Source organism: Balaenoptera physalus (genome assembly GCF_965194825.1).
Source record: "Balaenoptera physalus genome assembly, chromosome: 16".
NCBI lineage: Eukaryota > Metazoa > Chordata > Mammalia > Artiodactyla > Balaenopteridae > Balaenoptera > Balaenoptera physalus.
This window is the reverse complement of record NC_138898.1, coordinates 4,548,556-4,555,054: the sequence shown is the minus strand read 5'-3', so window position 1 is coordinate 4,555,054 and position 6,499 is coordinate 4,548,556.

Genomic DNA, 6,499 nt, shown 5'->3' with positions numbered 1-6,499 from the left:
GGGCGCCAGGCATTCAGTCCTTGGAGGTCGCTGTTGCTCCAGGCAGCGCGGTGTCTCCGGAGCCCGCCGATCCACACGGAAGAAGCAGCCCCTCGTCTTCCCCGTGCGCTCACCTTGTCTTTGGACTGGAACCACAGCCCCCCAGCTTGCTTATCAGCCATTGGCTGTGTCCACGATCAAGTCCACTCCCCGAGGATACACACCGAAGAAACGCTCCATCCTGACGGGGCCGCGGGGGAAGCGGCCGCGCGCGTGGGCTCTGGCGGACGCGTGTGCTCCTTGCGCGGTAGCCTCGTGGCTCGTGCGGTTTTGGTGGCCTTCTCTTGAGGCGGTGCTCCAGGTAGGCGCGGGTACAGTGACTGGGAACATTGCTTGCTGGCCAGAGAGCTCCTTGGGCGCTGGCCCTCAGGCGTGACCGTGTCGCCTGTGGACCGTTGGGCAGGTCCCCTCGAGGACACACGTTGACGGCAGGAGGACGGGCTGCGTGCAGTTGCCCCTGTCAGTGTCCTGAACATCTTCTCAGAACTGTGTTCATACCAGGAGTTGGAGCAGCCTGGAATCCTTCCTGGTTCGCCTGTCGTACTTGTGTAGCCGCAGCAGAACGGCTCAGCTAGCCTGCCGCCATTTGTTTCTACCTTTATTGGATGGCACGTTTCTCTACCTGCTGGCTTAGCTCCTATCATCAGGATCCCCGGTTCTAGTCAAAATGTGGGAACCACGTGGAGAAACTGGCTCCCTGTCTCCGCGGGTCGGACATTCATTAGTCGGGTGTAGGGAGGATGGGATGGTGCTAATTCACTGACTACTTATCCTAAGTGTCCCCTCCCCCTAAGACTTAGAGGGGCAGACTCGGTTTGTTTGATGTTAGCTACACTTTGAAACTCAGCGCTGTGCACACGTGGACGTGGTGGGGCCCGAGGTGTAGATCCCTGTGTGTGTGAGCCCTTTAAAAACTAGTTCCCTCTCTCCAAGTTCCCTTGACCACCCAGACGCCACCTCTAACCTTGCTGCCTGATGCTTTTGTTTAGTTTTGTTTTTAAATTGGGAGACAACAACCCCCTTCGAAATGATGGGTGTCAGAACTAACGAGGGTGCTGGTGCGGGCGTGTAGAGCCTCTGCTCGTCTGGAGGTGCCTCCGATTCAGGACTTGGAGTTGGACGGTGGGCCTCAGCCGTGTGCCGTGTGTATCCCGTCCCCGACTCCACACCACCCCGACGGCGGTCTCCCGGTCCGTGGCTGGGTCTTCTTCCAACACAAAGGGACATTTCCACAGCATAAGATGGCAGGGACTTGTGTACGATTATCTGGTCAGTTGAGGCAAAAGAAAATAACCGTTTGTCCAATTGTCCAAATGAGCGCTCTGGCCTGTCCTGAATGTTCAAGATAATTGTGTGGGCCCCCGTTTCAGCTCTGTAATCTGGCTAAAATGGATCATTTAAGAGAGACTCCACTCAACGCAACGCACATTTAAATCGGGCTTAGTTAAGATAGACCACTGGGTTTAGCGATTTCTGTTTGTCAACTGTTATGCTAAAATTGCATTTTAGCTAATTGTCCAAATTCCGCCGTTAGGAATCACTATTTCTCTCATTTTGTAGTTGTTGTAATGCAAGCAGAAGGGCTCTGGTTTGCATCATTCGGTCTCTCTTTCTCAGAGGAAGTGCTGAGGGAATCAAATGGTTGTTTTTGTTTTGTTTTTAAACTTGGTGTTCTGACTCGGCACCATAATAGACCTCCATTTTCATCAGCTGTCGGGGAAATAGAGCAGCCCCCCTTCTCCCCGCCAAACCTCCCCCTTTTCCAGATGGGGAAACTGAGAGCCGACAGAGGGCTTGCCAAGGTCACAAGACTAGTGGAACCCACGGCGGGAACTAGACTCTTCGACTTCCCAATTTCCAGACCAGTACTGTTTCTGCTTATGCCCTTTTCATTGTTCATTTCTTTCCATAAAATTAAATGACCTTCTTCCAGAAAGATTTAATGGTCAAGATGTGATTTGGTAAAAGCTTCCTCAAGGATTTTTTCTTTTTCTTACTACAAAGATTAGAGCAGACTGAGGCTAAGAGAGATTTGCAAAGAGCGGTATGTCATTACCCCGAGCTCAGTTTTTCGTGTAATTGGTGTGAAGAGCTGGCTGCCGATGACTAAGGCTGCCGCCCAGCAGATAATAATGCTGCTTTTGTGACATGCCTCGGTGTGCATACGTGTCCATCTGCGGTTGTCCGTATAAAAGGTGTACGTCTGCATAAAACGCTGACCAAGATGGATCGTGTCATGTTGACGTTGTAAATAATAAAAAATAGTCTCGAGCAGAACTGATTTTACAATTGTCTGAGAATGTAGCGCTTCATTTCCATGCTAGGCAGTGGCTAGAAATTGATTTTTTTAAATCCAATTAAGCCTCAAGGTTGGTTATCCATTTAAAAGGTCGGCTGAGTTAAACGATGACAGTACCTTCAGTTCATGCTAATAATTAAATTTACACAGGACTTCAACACTTACGTCGTGCCTCGTGGAGGCACCCGTCGTGTGTTTTTGCACAACAGCGGCAGGCGGAAGTCCCCGGCGAAGGTGCAGACACACAGCAGATCGTGCACCCTGACTTGCTAAGTCCCAGAGCTGGCTGCCATCCAGCCCTGTCACTCCTTCCCCTCGGACTGCCGCAGCCCCCCACACCTGACACTGTACTCCTCCCACCTCTCCTCTTCCTGTTCTATGGCCCCAGGAGTACTGGAGGATGGAGAGTAGCCTGTCATTTAAAGGAAAGGAAAAAGAAAGAGGGGAACTCTTGGTATATACGCTACTTGGTTTCATGTGCTGCTGAATTTATAATGTAACAAATCAATCATGTTTTAAAAATAGTACTTTATAGTGCGTATTTACTACATGTTCCCAACGTTTTAAGAAAAAGACTTCAGAATGTCTTTTTAGGGTTCTCATAGGTGATGTTTAAGTGTTACTGAACTTATGAAGATGTTAGGAGAACCACAGACCTGATTGGAATACTTTTTACTCTGTTTGGGTTATAATGTCACTCAAGTTTCATAAATCACCGAGAAGGGATAGGTGATCTGATTTCAAACCTAGCATTTTAACCTGCATTGTAATACACGCAAGGTTGCTCCTTCTTTGTGCTTCCCATCCATGACTAGGAACCGGCCCAAAATATGGAGCCTTCCAGAATCAGTGAGAAAAAAATACTGAATTTCCTTCTCATGGGCCTTAAAAAAAAAAAACCCAACAATTTCTGGTTAATTTTTCCCTCCCCCAGCCTTACCTCCACACTGCTCAGCTATACCAAAATCATCAGCAACAGATTCGGGATTCTTTTTTGCTTTTTAAGAGATCCACATTTAGATACGAAGATAGACGTGTTGCTTTACACAAGAGTGTTTCTGGAAAAAAAATGTGACTCAGGTTTTTAAAGACTGAGTCATTTTCAAGGCACTCGAGAAGCCTACTACTTCAGAGGATCCTATAAGGGAAGCTTTTCCGAAAGAAACGATTTCTTGATCAAAATAAACACGGACCCCTCATTTCGCTTTCCTATACATCTCCATTTTATATGCTGAGTTTGCTTCAAGGAATGTAGAACCACGATTGGTCTGTTAATGATTTCTCTCTTACTTCCTTCAGCCACCCCGTCTCCAGGCTCCAGGTCTTCAATATGCCCTTGAAAACTTTTACAACCACAAAAATAATTTTGCTGGTGTTGAGAAGTAAATAGAAATCTAGTTCCCGAGACATGAGGGTCATTGCTATCTGACACTCTCCCCTTGCTGGGAGAATAATTTAGGCTGCTAGCACGGCCAGGGAGCTCCGAGAGCAACTCATTCAGCCCTCATTTTATCGAGAAGCCCTGAAAACTGATGTTAAGAAGGAATGCTTTTTGTTGTTAATAAATGATTCCACTAGTAACATTTTTATTAACACATTCTGTCATCCCCACTGATCCTGGAAGGTAAAAACGAACACAGGACTTGAGATGAGACTACAAAATGTGCTTTTAAAGCAAAGCGCAAAAGATGACGTGCAATATGCTGTCTTTTGTGTAAGATCCATGAATATATATAAGCTTTTTTTTTTTTTTTCAAAAGGAAACAAGAAAGATAAACTAAAAAGTAATAAAAATGGTTACCGTGGGAGAATGTGGAAAGGGGTGGAAGGAACAGGAGATTTCCTTGAGCATTCTTTTTTACAGCTTCATCTCTTGAACCATACAAATGTTTTATGTGTTCAAAAACTGAAAATGTAAAAAAAAAAAAAAAAACTACAAAACAGCTGAAAAACAAAGAATGTTACCCATCATCCAGTTCTACCTACCGTACACCCTGAAAGGAATTCAGGGTGGAGAGCAGGAATGAGGCCCTCTGTGCTCTGGGAAAACAAGGAGAACAGGCCCTCAGATAGTTAGATATTTTCAGGAGAAAATTTCATGAACCTAGATTCTTGTATCTTCCCATACTTAGAAAAGTGCTGAAATCTTGAACTGAGATAATCTGTTCCTTGTGACTAATAGTAACCTTCTACCAAGACGTGTGCTTGATTGCAGCTACCCCTTCTCCAATATCACGTATATACTGACACCTCCCCCTGCCCCACCTCTTTGGAGCAGTTCCTCAGAGCTCCTGGGCTAGAGTCCTCAGTGAGTCTCCAAATAGAACTGAACTCACGGCTCCCACATTGTGCATTTTTACTTCAGTTGACCCAGCAAACCCTTATGTTGAATACAAACAGAAACATAGGAATCTAGATGGACATCAGCTAGACAGACCACACAAACATGAAGTAAAATTTGAATATATCAGTGGGATACATTCTAAGAACATGAAGGAAGAAGGGAAGGAGGGAAGGAGGGAAGGAATCTTGATGCGGTAGGTTTGTTGTCAGGAGTGGAGGCTATTTGGTGAGAGTTGTAGGAAAGAACAACTGAGTATCCCTATAAAACAAATTCTACTGCTGTCCTCTAAAAGGATTGGGAGCAATGACACCCAAGGAGCTGTGAGCACGCCTGGAATGTAGTTCTGGGTTTCTCAATAGGAAGCCCTTACTTTCTTACCAGCCATTCCCCCAACCAAAAGGAAACAGGGTTCCTTGGAGAAGTGGCTGGCTGTAGATGTTGGGCAAGGAAGGGACACTGTGAGCCCAGGGGTCATCTTATTGTTCCAGAAAGGACAGAAGTACGCAAAAACCGATAGGGACATGGGAAAGAGACACAGGAGCCTGCCTGCTGGGTTCTCATCGGCCTAAGTGGAGACGCTTGGAGCAGAGATGCTGAAAGGTACCCACTTACGTACGTCCTCAGTGGGGGAAAGGCCAGCGTCCTGGGCTTACAGCCACTGCAGTCGCCCAGGCCCTGTCTTGGGTTCAATGCTCTTCTGTCACCATCTTGAAAAAGAGGCTCTGCATTTTCATTTTTGCCCTAGACCTCCACAGATGATGGTCTTCTTTACTCAAGAATACCAGGCGGCAAGTGTAGAAGGGATGAGATAGCTGGAAAATAACCATGCTGCAACCAGTCCTCGATGCAGGCAGAGATCATTATTGGGTTTGAAAGCCATGGGGGAAAGGTTGTCAGGAAACAGAACGTTCTCATAGTCTCTGAGTGTCACTCCAGCATTATAAAGAGGAAGCTGATTTCCATTCTATTCGGTATAAAGGGGGAAGTGTACCTTTACCATGAAGAGATCTGGCCAACCCCGCTTAAACCAAGTAACCAACCTTGGCCAGTAAGGCGAGACAACCTAGGTTATGTGCTTCCTGATGGGGCGCAGTGGGAAACAACGTGCATTGTTGCCAAAAAGGTCTAACCCGAATCTAATCATAAGGAAACAATCAGAGGAATCCAGACTGTGGGCACCTTCTGTGAGACGCGTCAATGTCAGAAAAGACAAAGGCAGGGATTGTTCTGGATTAAAGGAGACCAAAGAGCCTTGACAACCAAGCAGAACGCCTGATCCTTACTTGGATTCTGGATTTAAAAAGAAAAGGCCATGAAGGACATTTTGGGGACAATTAAAGAAGTTTCAATGGGAACTGCATATTAGATGACAGAATGGCTTCTATGTTAAATTTCCATGGCTGTTGTCATCATGGGGGCTGGTGTCCCTGTTCCTAAGAGAGATGCACAGAGGCATTTAGGGTTAAGTGTGTGCAGCTAACTTTACATGATGCAGAGAAAAATACCTATATATACACCCATACACATCCACACACGTATATATGAACCTAGGTGAAGGGCATACAAGCATTCATTGTACTGGTTTTTCAACTTTTCCATAAGTTCATGCATTTTTTTCAAAAAAGTGTTCAGGGAAATGTGATTTTTATGGCAATTAGTTAATTTTCAATCCTTGAGGGAACGTACAAATCTTCTAGTTGGCACGTCTGACGCAGTTATTTACAAAATGTAACTGGGAGGCTCCCTGAGGTCCAGGCGTGGTGATGGAGGGCACATGCTGGACACAGGCAGCCTCCAGGGAGGTCATGCACGTGTCA